This window comes from Trichosurus vulpecula, chromosome 2 (genome assembly GCF_011100635.1).
Source record: "Trichosurus vulpecula isolate mTriVul1 chromosome 2, mTriVul1.pri, whole genome shotgun sequence".
Taxonomy (NCBI): Eukaryota; Metazoa; Chordata; class Mammalia; order Diprotodontia; family Phalangeridae; genus Trichosurus; species Trichosurus vulpecula.
Window position 1 is genome coordinate 5,635,240 of NC_050574.1, and position 17,221 is coordinate 5,652,460.

General features: G+C 40.3%; 1 pseudogene; it reads right to left on the bottom strand.

The window, feature by feature from the left end:
- Positions 1–206: 206 nt before the first annotated feature.
- Positions 207–17,221, bottom strand: part of LOC118835723 — a 32,632-nt pseudogene continuing 15,617 nt past the window's right edge.

Genomic DNA, 17,221 nt, shown 5'->3' on the forward strand with positions numbered 1-17,221 from the left:
GGATATTGACCTAGTAGTAGAAACCTCCAATATTGATATTATAGGATCCTATAGATGACACAACGAATAAATATCCTAATAATCCTTGCTTGAGATCATTCTCTGATCCTATTATCAATATTCATAACCTGCCCCTTGCTTCTTAGAAATGGGAGGTTAGTCTAATATTTAGGGTCAGATCCAGGTCTCATTTCATATTGTGATTATTATCCTCCAACTGGAGCTTCCAGAAAGTCATCCTGGGCAGAGGATATTAACCTGTTATTAGGGTCAAAGAGTGAGGTTCCCCTCTCACAAAGAGCATAGAGGTACCTCGGAACTTGAGAATCACCACTGATCAGGACATAGGGGCTAACAGCTGGGAAACATAAACCCAGGAAATCAGGGGTATGTATTAACCAGAGTGGGGACTTTATAATTAACATATACACTACCAAGATGCAGTTGAGTAAGTAAGAGGAAATAAAGGTGCTCACTAGGAGTAGGATAGTTTTGGTGACCCTGGTCTCAGGGGAGGTTCTGGGGGAGAGGCAGGTAATGTGAATTTGCTGGACTTTCTTATAATGCCTATATAGGAGAATCACCATGTAGCACCATGTAGCACCACTGGCAGAGACCATGAGTCCCAAACACATAGCATCAGGAAAGAAGAGACAGGTTGCAACTAATGAGGCATGAAATCCAGAAGGAATTTTATGAGAACAATATCCATGATGCTGTATCTCAGTGTCTTTCTGATATATCTTCATCCCTTAATTCCCTAAGGAATATAGATGAAAAAATCCAGATGAAAAGTCAAACAGAAGATACTAGAGAGAATGATGTACTTTGGGGTTCTGGCTTTAAGCCCTGCCCAATTAGAGTTGTTGGGGCTGATGGTGATGGCCGGAAAGACACTCAGGATGCAGGTCATGCTGAGGGAAAGGTCCTGAGCTACTTTGTGAAGGTAGAAAATACTTTACACCCAAATTGATTGAGGAAATTCATCAGACCCAAAGCTGCTGTTGTCTGAGGGATGCCGTTTAAAAGAAGCACTAAGCAGTTGACCAAGGCCAGCTGAGTGACAATAGTATCTCTAGGTCTTATACTATGTCCACCGAGAAACACAAAGACGAAGAGACAAATAAGGAAGGAATTCCCTAGAGCCCCAACTCCTGTCTGGGAGAAGAAGGCAATACCCAGAATTATATGTTTAGATTTCATGATATTCACGTCGTGGAGAGAAGAAAGGTGATCAAAGGTAGAGGGGCTGAGAGAAAAGTAAAAGTTGATGTTATTTGTGAACACTGTCTTATCAATCCCATCTAGCAGATCCTTTGGAAGCTGTTTCTTTCTGATCTTTACAGAAATGTTCTCACACTTGGCTTTGTTCTATAGAATAAGGAAGCTGGAATTAGTGGGTGGGATTCTGTTCCTCTTTTAATTTAAGTAATAGTTCATGAAATAAAAGAATTAGCCACATAAATATTAAGCCTTTTAACATCTGATTAGGGATATGAGATGAATGGAAAATAAAAAACAAATCCTGAGACAGTGTTTCTGGTTAATTACCTATTTATTAATTAGGCTAGTTGGCAATCACTAAACTGATGGTTAGTGGTTTCTTTTAGTAACCAAAATCAACCCCATGGAGAGCCTGAAAGTTTTAATAAGCCTTGAAAGGAAATTCCTTTGACAACTGAAGATCAATCCATATTTGTGGATATTTAATAAGGAAGTGGACTAAGTCTTCAGCTCCTCCTGCTGAGGCAATGGCTTGATCATGAGACTCAGCTGCCTCCAGCAATCTGGATAGGGGAATGCACCTCCATCTAGACTGCTCTGGTTGGTTTTCTCCTTCAGGAGCTGGGCCATCCTAAACTCTAGTGAGGGGGTCTAATAACTGGGGCTTATTTCCCCAGGGGAAGAACTCACCAAGAGTGGATTCTCTTCATGCTCTAAATAGAAATTAGGTGTCCTAGTTTGGTAAGGCACTCCCTAAGATTGAAGAGCATATTCCTTGAGGTCTAGGAGTAATCTCCTGAATCAGTTATGTACTTCAGACACTGATATTTAACAAGAACAAGGCTGGAATGAGAATATTAAGGAGAAAAACCTAGATGTGTTAATAATTAGTTCTTAATATAATAGTAAAATAATTTGTCATTAGACAGATGTGAGACATATGGTGTTAGGATTATCACACCCAACTCCCCACAGTTGGTTTAAAGACAATTTTCTAAATCTGTATAGAAAATCAATCAATATTAATGAATTAAGTAATAAACATGTATTAAGTACCAATTATGGTTCAGAGAATGAGCTAAGCATGGAGATACAAAGATGTAAGTAAAACTCTGCTTGCCCTCAAGGATTCTAACAAACTAAGAAGCATGTCCCTATATAAGCATACATAGAATAAAGTTGTGTCCTAGTGCAGGCAGCTGATTCAGCTCAGGGAGATCCACTTCAGCTAATCTTACCCATAGAATCACTGTTCTTTGGGCTCCCAGTCTTTAACAATTGCAGATTGCTTTGTGTGTGTGTGTTGGAGTATATTTTCTTTTTTTGAAGGAATAGAAACTTCTACATTCTAAGGACTATTTCTATGTCATCAGTGTTCCTCCTACAACAGCTATCTGGAGACCTGGCAAATGGTGGGCAGTCAATAGATCCTAAATGTTTTAAGGAAGGATGGAGGGATCAAGGAATATTATCTATGTCTATGAATTTCATAGAGAGAGAAAAGGAGAAAGATCTACAACTTTCACATCTGTGCCCTTCTCAGTCACCTAGCCATTATCTTAGGCCAGTGTCTCAGGATCTTTCCACAAAATATTGAAATTATTTTTTCCTCCAAAATTTTGTTAATTTTTTTCCTCTCCCTCTCACTTTCATTAAAAAAGAAAACAAAATCTTGTGTAAAATATGGATGGTCAAGCAATACAAATTTTGACGTCGGCCACATCCAAAAATGTATAGTTCCTTCAGCATCCTGAGTTCATTAGCCTTCTTTGGGGATGGGGTAGTTTTGCAATAACTTTCTAGTACAACTCCATGCCTCAAGTCTTTTCCCCCTCCAATACATCTTTCATCCAGCCTGGTTACTTTATATCTTTAATGAACCGAACTACCTACGACGTTTTTTGCTAATACATTTTCAACATCTTCTTTTTGCCTTTAGAATAAAATCCAGTTATCTGTCTTTGAGCATGGCATACATCTAAACTCAGTCTCTCCCAATTTCATTTTCCATTTTATTTCATTTTATTCCCTTTCATATATTCTCTATTTATAGTAAATGGATTGCTAGATTTTCTTTGATGTCTTTCCTGTTTCCAAAACTAGAGCAACCTTCTCCTATTGGTCAGTTATTCTGGAAAATGCCATTTTCAGTTAGGGCCAGGCCAGTTACCCTTCATTATTTTCCTGGCTCTGAGTCTCAATCTCTGGACTTCACTGCCATTTCTAAGCTACCTTCTCATCCTTATCTTGTTTTTCCTCCTCACTCTGGCAGTACACTATGGTCCTGAAAATTCCTTCTCTGATTGGTGAATTCCTCTCAGAGCCTCCATTTAAGCAAATGCCTAGACTAGCCATTCTTTATTCCTCTTTCAGCTCTGATTCTGTCTTTCTAAATCTTTTCACCTTGCCCATGTGAGTGCCTTCCCCTCCTCTCCCACAATAATGAAGAAAGGGTTTTAAGATGTGAATTTTCCCATAAGGACTTCATTAGCTTCCTCCAAAAAAATGTTATTATGCAGTCTCACTGTTTTTATTATTGCTAATGAAATTGTCTAACATTTCTATAATTGTCTTTGACCTATCATTTCTTTAGGATTAAATTATTTAGTTGTCAATTAATTTTTAAAGCTTTTTTCAATGGCTCTTTATTGTATATAGTTTTTATTGAATTGTGGTCAGCTAAGGATGTCCTTAATATTTCTGCTCTTCTGCATTTTTTGATATTTTAGTTTCTAATATACGGAAATTTTTGAAAAATTGTTATGAGTAACTTAGAAATGTTAGTATTTATTTTCAATTCCCATATGAAGTATGACTACTTATTTTCCACTTCCATTCAATAATCATCAAAGGCCAGTAATATCTACCTCTAATCAGGCCTTTAACACCTCTCAATTTTAATCTCTTTCTTTTTAGAACAAAAATTTGTTCAATTCCGAAAAGGATGCATTGAGAACTGCAATATTATAGTTCTCTTATTTATTTCTCCCTATATTTTTTAGCATTTCCTTCAAGTATATAGATGCTCTGCAATTTGGTGCATATGTGTTAAACAATGACAATTCATTGTCTATTTATTTTTTCAGGATAATCTAATATTTTTATTTTTCTGTTTCATTGTTTTTTAGTCCATACTGTAAGTATAACCTTCTAATTTTTGCTCCATTCACTGATTCCAGCTGTGGAACATTTTATACCATTTTATATCATTTTTAATTTCAACCAGACCCAGAGCCTGAATTAATGAGTAGCTGGAAGAAGATCCAGGACCTGGGCTTCTTTGTTCTCTAAAGTTTGCTCAGGCAATACCCTTACCTCTGTCAACAAAGCCAGATCAGACTGACCTAAGGACATTCTTACCCCTGTTAGCCATTAAGGGATGAGACCCTAATCCCGAGAAGACCAACTCACTTAATATTCTATGGCTATATACTTCAACTGACCTTTGTCAACACTCTTGACTTTACAAACCTATTCTATTAAGGAAAATACTCTTCTTGTATAATGGTTAAACATACATGGGGGTCATAAAAGTGACATAACACAGGCTTGTTGGGTCTGCTAAAATAATGTATATAAGTTTTCTCATTCCTTTGTTCAGGCAGCCAGAATTCATACTCTGACTCTTTGTACGTACAAGTAAGCTAGCTCCGCTATGCTTTAAGGGAAAATAACAAACAACATGGATTTTTCTATCACCTACCTTGTTTGCCTCCTTCAACCAAACTTTCAGGTTTAACCCAGCTATGCTTGATTTTTAATGTTTCAAATTAACATTGTTAACACAATATTATTTAGAGGAACAGATAGAGGCTTGTAACCCCAAATAACTCACTCTGAAAAACTGAGTATAATGTAACAAAGGAAAATACGGATTTTCAATGAAGTAAGGGACTTCCACACATCCCTGATTTAAATACAAACATGAATGAAGAGCAATGCTAGAAGGTAAATTGTAGATATGAAACTTGAGGACTATATAAGTAAAACATATTGTTGGCTTCTGCTTTCTAGCATTTTGCCTTCCTCTTCCAGTTTTATGTGTGAATTTGTTCAATTCACTTGCATGGTCATAATCATCAATTATGTATTTCCCCCATATTACTATGTAATGGCCCCTCTTTACAATGAAGAGGATGGTGAGATAGAGGTACTCTGGGCACTAGTGCCTTTTGCTTGACCGAAGGTATCTCTGCACTCCCAGTCTTCCAGGCCCCAGTCACAGACTCTTAGCACTTCTTTCTCTTCTTTAAAACTCTTCCTCACAATTCATCCTCTGATCCTAGAGTTGTAGCTGCTAAATCTTGTGTTACCCTAACTGTGATTCTTCAGGCCTTGAACTCTTTTATTTTTTTTTAGAATACTTTCATAATTTTTTTTCTTTTACTGAGGAGTTCCATTTTGGCTTCAATGATAATAAAAAATTTCCCATTTGGAGTTTCTTTCAGGACCTAATTATTCTTTCAATTTTCCCTATGCCCTTTGCTTCTAATAGGTCAGGCAGTTTTCTTTCAAAATTTATTGAAATAAAATTATGGAACTCTTTTTTTGTAGCTTTCAGGCAGTTCAATGATTTTCAAATGTTCTCTTCGTGATTCGTTTTCCAGGTCAAGTGTTTTTGATATGTAATGCTCTAATATTTATCTATTCTGTCGGTCATGGGACTTTATTTTAATATTTCTTGTCTCAAAGAGTTAACTTCCTATGTCTATCATAATTACTTATCAGATGTCTATTACTTGACTAAGTTTTTGTACTTCTATGCTAGTAATTTTTCTTTGAAGACTTTCTTCTAAATTCTCATTTATTTTTTAATTCTTTTCCCTAAGCTATTTTATTTATAGTATAATTTTCAACTTTTTTTTTCAAAATCTTTTCCTTTCTTTCTGTTAGTAATTCTAGTTGACATTGTGGCTATATTTTCCTTTTGGCCTCATTTGCACATAATTCAGAGTTATCCACCCTTTTGGAGTGGGTGTCAAAGGTATTGTCAGCAATGTAAAAGCTCTTCATCAGTGGAATGTTTTTTGTTTGTTTGTTTCTTTGTGTGAGGGCTGGGCTTCATGCACTCCTGGAGAGGATGTTAAGGACTCTTAGCCATAGCCTGTTTTCTGGTGTTCTGCCCTTTGTTTTCTGGGCATTGAATGTGACACTGACAGGAGAAGCTCCAATCCAGGAGCTGAAAAGTTTCCAAGGGCTCTAAGCAGTTTAATCTTGGTTATTGTCTAGTCACTGCTCTCTTGGACTGACGTTTCCAGGCTTCAGTCCTTGCTTTGGTTCCAGGCAAAATAATTATAGCTTTACCTGGATGGCACTGGGGGTGGGAGGGGTGGGGACAGTGTTGCAGGAGGCAGTTGCTGGTCCCACCCACTGTGGGGTAGCCTGAAGGCTCTATACATTCAGAGTGACAGAGCTGTAGGTGGACCACTGCTTCCATAGCTCCTGCCCAGGTCAGTCTCCTATAATTAGAGTCCTAGATAGAACACCAGGGTCAGAGTAAGAGACATGCCATTTCACAGCTGGTATGCACCTGAGGATTGGATTTCAGACCCTACTCTAGAGTCAGGATGAAAGAGATGCTGGCCTCTCTACCTGGGTGATGAATCCCTGCTCTTAGCCCAGAGTAAGAGTGACAGAACTGCCGGCCCACCCCTCTTCCACACTCCCTGTCAGGGTCACTTACCAGTGGACAGAATTCATGACCTTGGAATGCATAAATGACCCACTGGGGTTTCTTTTGAAATTTCCTAATCTCTACTCTGTCTGGATGCATAGAAACTTGTTGGAATTTTTATTAGGAGAAGTGGACTATACTGCTATTGCCCACATGTCCTTCTTTGTTGATTTCCAACCTAGGAAAGTTCATTGAAAGTTAAGCTCAGGTGCCATCTGCTAGAAAGGACTTTTTGTGATCCTACCTCACCCTGCCTCCCCAACACCTTGTTCTCATCAGCCTCCCTCTTGGCTAACTTTGTTTCTTCATTCAACAAGCATTGGTTCTATAACCATTGTTGGCAAAGAACAGAGCTGAGAAGTTAAAAGTAAAAGAATAGAATCTTGAGGGGGTAGTGCCATGAAACCTAAGGGCACAGTAGATCAACTATCAAGTGCTGAAAAGGGCTATTGAATTATTTCTGTATCCTATGCTACACAGACCCAATATCTGTTTATGCAGAATGGATTCAATTTTTGAGATATCAGCAGATATATCAAAATGTGGTAGGTACGAGGTACTGAACTTTGAGTCACAGAGATGAGTTCAAATCCAGCTTAATACATTTACTAACTGTGTAACCCTCAGCAAGGCATTTATACTTTGCCTCAGTTTCTTCAACTGTGTAGAGAGGGAAGGAAGAGACTGAGCTGGGATCTGAGGAGGGAAAAGAAATTCACTATCTTTCTTGGATCCTTAGCCAAACTGCATACCTTGTTACAGAGTCTTCCTTTGGTTTACTTCCCTGCCCCCGTATTGGAGAAAATTTGTACCAGGTTCTCTCTTCATTTCACATGCTAGAATGCTTTCTCCCTTTGAATAGCTACAGCACATATGTGAGACTGAGATATAAGAAGATACTCACCAGCCTTGCTCTATGTCAGCTGCTGGTCTGTCAGGTATGGCAGTGGCAGTGTGTGACAGGGCAGGGTGTGTACAGCCAGGGCCCTAGTTAAAGGGTCTGGATTCTTGGAAAGGATCTTCCCCCTCCTAAGCTCTCGCCATCAGGGAGCTTTGTTCTGTCATGTCAATAACATTGACATTGTTGGGAGAGGGAGCCAGGGGATATTCCAGAAGAAGGGAACTTTCAGCCCCAATGCAAATTGCCATCAGCAATTATTGTTAATTAATAAGAACTCCCAAATGGAAAGTTATTGTGGAAAATGAAAAATGACAAATGAGTCATTAGGAACAGCTGGGCAGAAAACTTTCCTGTGCCCTGAGGGAAGGTGGAGGCAGGTTGGGGGTGGGGGGAAGGGGGCATGAGAACATCAGACCTGGTCACACAGAGAAGGAGAAGATGGTAGTGAGTGAGCCTGAGTAGTGAAGGCCTCTGGGCCTCTCTCCTGAACCAGACTTTAGGCAATTAGTTCTATAATGGCTGAAACACTGGACTTGGTGGCCCTAATCTCTGTTACTCTTAACCTGAGTTCAGAAAAACCTGAGTTCAGATTCTGCCTCTGACACTTACAAGCTACATAACACTGGGTGAGATACTTAACCTTTCCCAACCTCAGCTGTCTCATTTGTAAAATTTGTAATGTAGTACCCACTTCACTGGGCTGTTGAAGACCAAAAGATATGGCCAAAAGATACAACAAAAGGGGGAAACACTTTTAAAATACTCAAGCACTGTAAAAAAAGTAACCAGTAAGGTCTGTGGCTTATGAGAGAAGGCCACTCACCATGATCTATTATTTGCTAGCCATAATTAATACATTGATTAGTAATTACACAGAAATTAGGCCTAGCCTTTATTCACTGGACAAATGTTGTCTCCAACAACCTGAGACCTGGGAAAGACCTTAGCTTAAAAAGGCTAAGGTCTCATGTTTAATCCAGGGCCACTTCCATTCATCCTGACCTATGTCTTACCACTGAACTCAAATGACTCTGGAGGAGAGAGTGAGGCTGATGACTCTGCATAGCCCTGCCTCACTTAAATCCAATTCACTTACAAACCAAGACATCACCCTGATGAGGTCAGGGAACCATATGTTGAGGTTTAGGGGTACTTGAGACCCCAAAATACCAACACCCAAGGTCCTGCTGAAATGAATTTGACTCAAGTCTTCTTACAGCCAAAGAAAAGCAAAGTTTGTTAAAGATTCAACACATTGGGTAGAGTCTTAAGAAATTTCACTGTTTGTGACACTTGTTTTCACAAGCAGATTGAATCTACTGAGCTAGAGCGACTCTTAGAGCTTTCATGAAGGCAAGATGAGACTTATATACAGAAAGGTTGTAGGAGGGATCTAGGGTGGTCCTGGGGTAATGGGAAGAGGGGTTTAGGTAAGGTCTTGAGGAAGAGTCTAAGGAGGATCTTGATGGGACTGGGGTAAAGTCAGACTACAAGAAGCAAGAGAATGGGATTAAGGGTGGAAAGTAGCTGGACAATAGAGGGCTAGGCTAGGTAGAGATTTGGGCCTAGCCTAATGAAATCTGGCCTCAGGCAAAGGCCAGATCAAGTGGGAAGATTCAAGCAGAGTTCAAGGGTGTTCCCACAGTCTGAACCCCATCAACCATGCTGATGTCATTGGTCCTCTTTGAGGACAAAGGATGAAAAACAATCTGTCAGTAGTAAGTAGTAACTGTGACCTTCCTCACCACTGTCTCCCTATGCCCACCCCGGGATCCAGATGGTTAGTTCCAGTTGGACAACAATGAAATTTCTTCCCTCCTCCTCCTCCCCATCTTTTCCTCTTCCTCCTCCTTCTCCTTCATCTCCTTCTTCTCCTCTTCTCCCTCTGTCCATATGCGGAGTCATAACCTTACATGTGGGTGTTCTGTCCAAAGGAAAATAATTTTTAATTGCTTATACTTTGTACTTCTTTTCTTTCTCTTACATGTTTGTTCAATCATTTTTTGGGGGAAACTGGGATATTGAACTCTTTTGTCTCATGTAGCTTTATGTTGGTAATCAAAATGGGCTCCTTAGCACTTAGTTCAACAAGTGCCCTTGAAGCGTTTGGCCTTTGTTTCCTTTGATTAATTCAGTGTCTTTGATTGAGTCTTACTAGGTGCTAAGCCCCAGGCCCAAACCCCTATTAGGTGTAAAACCTTAGTGGGTGTGGATTGGCAACTAAGGTGGGGCCCAAGGCGGGGCTAACTCCAGGGAGGGCCTAGTTTACGTGTCTGAGAGAGTAGAGGCTTTTAGACCACGTGGGTTTAAGTCCACCTCTCTGTGACACGTGGGTGAGTCGCATGTGTGACTCACCCCTGATGCTGAAAAAGATATAAAAACCAGGGGTTGGCTGTTTGTTCTTTGGAGCTCTCTGCCGCAGCAGTGGTGGTGCATGACTCTGGGCCAGCCCTTGTTCTGAGCACCCGGGCTGAACCTAGATGTTGGTAACTATGAATTGTATTGGGTCTGTCTGTTGATATTTGTAATTTGTTTGTATTTTGTTCTGAAGTTCAGGGTGCTGGCTTTTCCCCCTGAACTAAGTGAATGCTATCTGTATGCTGGATTAAAGTAAACTTGTCAACCCATTTAACCTTGCTTTCCTTATTAAAGCAGATAAAAAGAACCTGTGCTTTCCTGGCGTGCCGGCAGCTTTCTGGGTGCTGGCTGTGGGTGGATCTTACACCCCCAGAGAAGCTGCTAGCCAGATTGTTGAAACAAGCTTTCATTTAGTAATTCCTGAAATATAGTTCTGCAAAAACAGGCTTTGACAAAGCCCATTAGTATTCAAATGGACCTACTTGATTGTACCTTTAAACCCAAACTGCTCTGGCTCCCACTGATTGGCCAATAATAGATCCCAGACCAATCTTAACCTGCACATTGTTTGGGTTTTGATGGCTCAGAGTGAATACAAGTAGCAATTGTTTCTGTTCTGGCCAGAAACTCTGAAGGTCTTCCCTCCCAGACTGATTGTTTTGTAAAGGCAAACTAAGCCATCTTTAGCCTGAGTTCTTGCTTAGCCTTTATTCGCTGAATGGGTGTTGTCTAAGACAAATCAAGACTTGGGAAGGACCTTAGCTTAAAAAGGCCAAGGTCTCCCATTGCATTCGGGGCCATTTCTGTTGAGGTTGGAGAATCATATGTTGAGGTTTTTAGGGGTGCTGGGGCCCCAAAATACCAACACGCCAGTTTCTGCTGAATGAATTGGACCCAAACCTTCTAATAGCCAAAGAAAAACAAAGTTTATTAAAGATTCACCATATTGGGTAGAGTCTTAGGAAATCTCACCATTTTGTGATGCTTGTGTTGACAAGCAGGCCAGAACAATCTTAGCTAGATTGAGTCTGAGCCAGATTGAATCTGACCACCTTCATGGAGGCAAGATGGAGCTTATATACAGAAAGAATGTCGTAGGCATCTAGGAGTTGTTCTGGGGTGATGGGAGGAGGGGTTTAGGGAGGGTCTTGAGGACAGAGTCTAAGAAGGATCTTAATGGGCCTGGGGTGAGGTCAGATTCTAGGAACAAAGAGAATGGGATTAAGGGTGGGCAGTAGCTGAAGGCTACCTGGAGAGAACAGACAATGCAGGTCTAGGCTAGGTTAAGAGTAACAGAGATTTGGGCCTAGAAATAATGAAAAGCTCATGGCTTCAGGCAAATGCCTCATCAAGTGGGAAGATTCAAGGAGAGTTCAAGAGGGCTCCCAGAACCTGTACCCCATCATTTCTAGTCATCTTGACCTATGTCTTGCCACTGAACTCAGGTGACTCTAGAAGAAAGAGTGAGGCTGATGACTTTGCACGGCCCTGTCTTATTTAAATCCATTTCACTTGCAAGTCAAAACATCACTCTGATGATGTCATTGGTAATTTTGGAAATGAAGGATGAGCAACAACTAGCTACAAAAAGGAGAAGAAATGGAAAGAGTATCAGATTTTATATTCTTGAGCTCAAAGATCACTGTAGATGGTGACTGCAGCCATGGAATTAAGACACTCCTTGGAAAGAAATCTATGGCAAATCTGGATAGCATATTAAAAGCAGAGATACCACCTTGCCAACAAAGAGTCGTGTAGTCAAAGTAATGGATTTTCCAGTAGCAATGTCTGACTATGAGAGTTGAACTATAAGGTAAGCTGAGCGCTGCAGAATCAATGCTTTAGAATTACAACGTGAGAGAAGACTTCTGAACATCCCTTAGACAGCTAGGAGATCAAATCAGAGAATACTTAAAGAAAATTAATTTAAACCAGTTACTGGAAGGTCAAATACTGAAGCTGGAGCTTAAATACTTTGGCCACATTGAAAAGATGTTGATATTGGAAAAGACCAAAGTCAATAGGAGAAGAGGATTGTAGAGGATGAGATCAATAGATTGTATCATGAAAACAATGAACACAAACCTGGAGAGCCTTCGTGAGGGAGTAGAGGATAGAAGGACTGGGAATGCTATGGTCCTAGGGGTTCTGAATAATCCCACACAACTGAACAATGTTGATCAGAAAGTGTGGTTAAAGGAGGCAAACAAGGTAGGTGATATGTAAATTCATATTGTTTATTTCCTTAAAACTACCTTACTTGTTTGTACGAGGAGCCAGAGCATAAGTTCTGACTGTCTGAACAAAAGAATTAGAAAACTTAAACACATTTCAGGCCAGTCCCAACTCAGCATGTCTGTGTCACTCAAAATTTATGATCTCCATGTATGTTTAATCACAGTATAAGAAAGGAATATCTTAATTGCAAAGGTTGTAAATACAGTAAGATAAGAGAGCTGCCAAAATGTCCACTGAAATTCTGATCCAGGACATCTGTATTTTCCTTACCATTAATATACCATAACAGAGTATGTGACCATAAAATACTGAGATAAGGAAAAGTCCCGTCATTCAAGGTAGTGCCTCAGGTTAAGGTCTCATCCTTAATGGCCGTGAACAGAGGAAAGAATGTTCTGAAGTCAGCCCCATCTGGCCTTGTTGACATAGGAAGAGGTATTCTCTGAGTTCACTCAGAGAACAAAGAGGCCGTTAGGTCCAGGCTCATCTTCTGGTTGAGTATTAGTTCAGGCTCTGGCCCTTATGGAAGTTAGGAAATTGGTATTAAATGGCTATCAACAACAACAACAGGCTTAGTGCTTCCTTCCCATGCTCATTAAAATGAGGACGTATGAAGGAAGACACAAGCTACAACCAGAGAAGGAACTGATAAATAAACATATGTGTAGAATAATGTTCACATATATTCTTATTTGGGATTAGTGGTGGCCATCTCTAGGCCAGTAGGAAGGACAGATACAAAAAGAAAAATATTGCATGACAACTTTACTACATATTTAAGAGGAATAGAAAGGTGTGCACAACAAATTTGCAATTTCACATGCAATCATCTTTTGAATTACACTACATTAGGGAAATGCTTGTTTTGTTCCATAAATTAAAAATAAAATAAATGTAAAAGATTTTAAAGATCTGAAATATTTAGTAATATTAATTTCATTATTAACATCATCTATAATAATAATTATGATAAGTAGTGTTTATAAATATGTTCCTGAATGCTATTAAATATAGGTTTAAGCTTACTCCTTCCATGGATGATGTGTATTTTTGTGAGAAGTAAATGAGGTTCTTAAGAGCTCATTTTGGAAGCAGAGCCAAGATGGCTTAGTAGAAGCAGATACTCACTTGAGCTCTCCCCCAAAACCCTCCAAATACCTTCAGAAGTGACTAAAACAAATTCTAGAGCAGCAGAACACACAAAAAGACGGAGTGAAACAAATTTCCAGCCCAAGACAACTTGGAAGGTTGGCTGGAAATGTCTGTTGAGGAGCACAGTCCAGTGCAAGCTGTACCAGTGCAGACTGGGCCTGAGCAAACCTGGAGCAGGCCTTAGGAGTCACTGAACCATCGGTGGCAGTGGCAGTGGCAGCAGCTGCTTCAGGAAATTGCAGCAAATAGATGGTAAGGGGGTTGAACAACTGGTCAAAAGGAGATTACAAGGGTCTTTAATGCTAGCACTGAGACAGGTCTCTGCTGCTTTGCCCATACTTGGACTTAGATCATGGTCCTGGGTGGCAGTCCCAGGGTTAGAAGCATCACTAGCATAGCAGAGCTTGCAGCTGCAATAGAGAGGGGACTTTCCCCACAGTACCATGGTAGAAAAGAGTGCTTGTGGTCACTCACAGACAAGAACACAGGCCAGGAGAGGAGTAAGTGTCTCTCCTTAGATCATACAACCTTGGAAAAACAGAAAAATTACAGGTCCCTAGAAAATTTTCTGAAAGCAGCTGCACAAAACCCCTGAAGCTTGGGACAGCTGGCCCTCTGGAAGCAGAGCCCTGCTTTAACAAAAACTTAGAAGTCAACTGACAGGACAAAAAATGTGCAAACAATGTGGAAAAACTGCTTATTGAAAGTTACTATGGTGACAAGGAAGAGCAAAACACCACTCAGAAGACAACGAAGTCAAAGCCCTACATCCAAAGCCTCCAAGGGAGTATATGAATTAGTCTCAGGCCATGGAAGCTCTCAAAAAAGCTTTTTTTTTGAAAATCAAGTAACAGAGAGAGAAAACATTGGGAAGAGCAATCCAAGAAAATCATGAAAAATGAGTCAACAGTTGGTAAAGGAGACACAAAATATACTGAAGAAAATAACACCTCAAAAAATAGACTGGGGTGGGGCGGACTCAAGATGGGGGCAGGAAAGCAGAGACTCGCTTATGCTGTCCCCCAGGTCCCTCCAAACACATGTAAAAAATGGCTGTGAACAAATTCTAGAACTTCAGAACCCACAAAATAGCAGAGGGAAGCAGGCATCCAGCCCAGGACAGCCTGGATGGTTGCTTGGAAGAGTCTATCACACAGAACTGGGAGCGGAATGGAGCACAGCCCTGCATGGGTCATGCCAGAACCAACCAGACCAGGAACTGGGCAGAACAGGCCACAGGGCCCTGAATCATTGAACTATGGCAGTCAACAGATTTCTCAGCCCACAAACACCAAAGACCACGGAGAAGGTAGAGGAAAAATTGATGGAACAAAGTGAGAGGAGTGCTCAGTTGGCCCCAGCCCTGGGGGCAGCAGAGGTGGTGCAGTGCTGCAGCTGCTTGCAATGCTGCAGCTGCTTTCAGAGCTCTAGCTGTGGTTGCTTCTGGCCCCGGGCCACCCGGTGGGAGGAATTAAGCAGCAGATCAGAGCGGGACTGCAGAGCCTGCTTGGATATGGGTTGCAATCCTGGCTGGCAGTTCTTGGGGGAGGAGGAGCACTACCTGTCCCATAAAGCTTGGGACAAAACACTCTCTACAAGCAGTCATACCCTGACAAAAAGCTCAAAAGTCAAGCAGTTGGCTGGGAACATGGCAAGGCAGTGAAAAAAGATGCAGACTCAGACTCTAGAATCTTTTTTTGGTGACAAAGAAGATCAAAACATAGAGCCAAAAGAAGTCAACAAAGTCAAAGAGCCTACATTAAAAGCTTCCAAGAAAAATATAAACAGGTCTCAGGCCATGGAAGGGCTAAAAAAGGATTTGGAAAAGCTAATAAGAGAAGTAGAGGAAAAATTGGCAGGAGAAATGAGAGAGTTGCAAGAAAATCATGAAAAACAAGTCAATGACTTCCTAAAGGAGACCCAAAAAATACTGAAGAAAATAAGACCTTAAAGAATAGACCAACCTGAATGTCAAAAGAGCTCCAAAAAGCCAATGAGGAGAAGAATGCCTTGAAAGGCAGAACTAGCCAAATGGAAAAGGAGGTCCAAAAGACCACTGAAAAAAATACCACCATAAAAATTAGAATGGAGCAAGGGAAACTAGTGACTTTATCAGGAATCAAGATATTACAAAACAGAACTGAAGGAATGAAAAACGGAAGACAACTTAAAATATCTCATTGGAAAAACCACTCACCTGGAGAATACATCCAGGAGAGATAATTTAAAAATTATTGGACTACCTGAAGGCCATGAACAAAAAGAGAGCCTAGACATCATCTTTCAGGAAATTATGAAGGAAAACTACCCTGATATTCTAGAACCAGAGGGTAAAATAGAAATTGAAAGAATCCACTGATTACCTCTTGAAAAAGATTCCAAAAAGAAAACTCCTAGAAATATTGTTGCCAAATTCCAGAGTTCCCAAGTCAAGGAGAAAATACTGCAAACAGCCAGAAAGAAACAATTTGAGTATTGTGGAAACACAATCAGGATAATACAAGATCTAGCAGCTTCTACCTTAAGGTATTGAAGGACTTGAGTAAGATATTCCCTAGGTCAATGGAGCTAGGATTAAAACCAAGAATCACCTACCCAGCAAAACTGAGTATCATGCTCCAAGGCAAAATATGGATTTTCAATAAAATAGAGGACTTTCAAACTTTCTCAGCGAAAAGACCAGACGTGAATAGAAAATTTAACTTTCAAATACAAGAATCAAGAGAAGCATGAAAAGGTAAACAAGAAAGAGAAATAGTAAGGGACTTACTAAAGTGGAACAGTTTGTCTACATTCTGGCATGGAAAGATGATATGTGTAATTTATGAGACCCTTCTCAGAATTAGGGTAGTTGAAGGGAATATATACATATATGTATATATGTATATCTATATCTATATATATATCTATATCTATATCTATATATATATATATATACACACACAGAGTCACAGGGTGAGTAGACTATGAAGGGATGATATCTAAGAAAATAAAATTAAGGGGTGGGAGAGGAATATATTGAGAGAGGGAGAAAAGGAGAGATAGAATGGGGTAAACTATCTCACATAAAAGTGGTAAGAAAAAGCAGTTCTGTTGGAAGGGAAGAGAGGGCAGGGGAAAGGGAATGAGTGAATCTTGCTTTCATCATATTTGACTTGAAGCGTGAATAACATACACACTCAATTGGGTATCTTATCCCACAGGAAAGTAGGGGGAAGGGGATAAAAAAACAGGGATGATAGAAGGGAGGGCAGATTGGGGAGGAGGTACTCAAAAGCAAACACTTGTGAAAAGAGACAGGGTCAAGGGAGAAAAGTGAATAAAGGGGGATAGGATAGGATGGAGCGAAATATAGTTGGTCTTTCACAACATGACTATTATGGAAGTGTCTTGCATAATGGCACATGTATGGCCTATGTTGAACTGCTTGCCTTCTTAGGAAGGAGAGAAGAGGGGAGAGAATTTGGAACTCAAAGTTTTAAAAGTAGATGATAAAAAAAAAACTTGTTTTTGCATGCAACTGGGAAATAAGATATACAGGCAATGGGGCATAAAATTTTATCTTGCCCTACAAGAAAGTAAGGGGAAAGGGGATGGGGGGGAGTGGGGTGACAGAAGGGAGGGCTGACTGTGGAATGGAACGATCAGAATATATGCCATCTTGGACTGCAGGG